Source organism: Mus pahari, chromosome 1, assembly GCF_900095145.1.
Source record: "Mus pahari chromosome 1, PAHARI_EIJ_v1.1, whole genome shotgun sequence".
NCBI classification, from domain to species: domain Eukaryota; kingdom Metazoa; phylum Chordata; class Mammalia; order Rodentia; family Muridae; genus Mus; species Mus pahari.
Genome location: NC_034590.1, coordinates 141,778,614 through 141,780,597, shown reverse-complemented (window position 1 = coordinate 141,780,597; position 1,984 = coordinate 141,778,614). Strand labels below are relative to the sequence as shown.

Sequence of the window (1,984 nt, the reverse complement as noted above, 5' to 3'; positions counted from 1 at the left end):
TTCTGACTCAGAGATCCACCTGCCTCTGCCTTTCAAGTGCTGAGATTTGCTGACTCTGTCATGACAATGTAAAGTTCACTATGACATGGTTTTCAACCCCTGAAACAGCCAGTAGACGGCGGGCCTCCAGGAGTATTGATGGTTGTTATGGACATAAGGTTTGTTTGTATAAGAGTGTATATATTTTCACATTCCTTTTTTGAGGAATGTATTCTCTGCCAAGGTTAATGACTCCAAGATAATCAGAGGCAGCTAAAGACTTGGAGTCAAGGGTATGGTTTATGTCTGAGCAAAATGTAGAATGCTGTGACCTTCAGGACAGCCCTTAAGACTGTGGGAAAGAACTCTGAAAACATGAGTTCAAAAATATATTGTTTCTCAACTATGCGAAATATAAGGACACAATATGAATTTTATAAGGAGCTTCACAGATATAAAAGAACAGAGGCAGCTGCACTATGAACCAGCTTGTCAGAAAGATATTAAGGAAAGAGATAAAAAGATTCAGGGAGGGCTAGTGAAATGGCTCAGCAGGTAAGAGACCCGACTGCTCTTCCAAAGGTGCAGAGTTCAAATCCCAGCAACCACATGGTGGCTCACAACCATTCTTAACGAGATCTGACTCCCTCTTCTGGGGTGTCTGAGGACAGTTACAGTGTACTTGCATATAATAAATAAATAAATCTTTTAAAAAAAGAAGATTCAGGGAGTGGTGATCACAAGGCAAGATCTCACCCAGCTAAATTGTTGTTGTTGTTATTGTTATTGTTGTTGTTTATGCTTACAAAGGCAGGTGGATTCCTAAATTTAAGGTCAGCCTGGGTCAGAGCAAAGTTAGGTCCAAGCATGGTAGGAATGGTAATTTCAGGCGTGGGTATCCACCCAGCTAGCTTATTGTCTGTGCTTCTGCTTACAGTTTCTAAGATCAAGGGGCTAAGGTCACGGAATGCTGATTCCTGGAAGGTCAAGAGAGAACCTGGAATAAATAACTCAATTGATATGCAAATAAAAGACTGATCTTTTGTCTGCAAGAGATAAGCTAGCAGTGAATGATAGAAGTTCTTTAGAATTTTTTTCTAGTGAGATCTGAGCTGTCTGGAGACTTCTAGAGAGCAAAAACACCTCTTTAAGAATTTTTTTTTTTTTTCTGATTTTAGTTGGAAAATCCATGGAGGGCAAACACAATCTTTTAGAATTTTGTATAGCTCTTTTAGAATTGTTTTTCTAATAGGATTTCTGACCTTGGTTGGAAATCCCAAGAATTACTTTAGAGCTAACCTAGCTCTTTTAGAATGCTTTCTAGGAGTTATCCAGAGAAGGCTGTCTGAAGAGCGAACACAGTTCTCTTAGAATTTTTTCTGGCTTTATGATTTTGGTCGAAAATCCCAAGAATTACTTTTAGAATTTTTCTACCAGGATTTCTGTCAGAAGATCCAAGAAATTCTTTATAGCAACTTTTCTGACTCTGGTCATGATCAGAAAAACCTATGAGCTATCCAGAGAGCATTTAGAATTGTCTCAAGCAGAGACAGCTTCTAGAGGAGAATACAGAGCTATCTACAGAAAGCTACATAGGGATCCATTTGGAGCAGAACACAGGCCATCAGCTTGTAACCTACAATTTGACCTCAAGTAATTTGTTTTTGAGGCTCCCAGACACCCCTTCCTCAGAACTTCTCTCCAAGGAGAGGCTGGTCCTTGGCAGGAATTAAAGGCATTCATCACATCCTGCTCAAAAGACCATTTTAAAACATCCAAAGGGGAGGTCCAGACTGAACATGACTGTGTCTTTTCCACTCATAGCTCAGCCTGGAACCTTAATCTCTATGACATTTCCAGAGCTCAGACAGGCAGCAGAGCCTGTTGGAGGCAGGGGATCCAAGAAATTAACAAACTGGAGTTGTTGTCTTGCTTGCTTATATTTGCTTCAATTCCTCCATGGAGTTGGGACTCGTTTCTTGCTCTTTAGTTGTGTGGGGGGAGT

At 40.4% G+C, this 1,984-nt stretch overlaps 1 pseudogene; it reads left to right on the top strand.

The window, feature by feature from the left end:
• The first annotated feature begins 1,193 nt into the window (after window positions 1-1,193).
• Window positions 1,194-1,259, top strand: LOC115062796 (annotated as a pseudogene).
• Window positions 1,260-1,984: the final 725 nt, after the last annotated feature.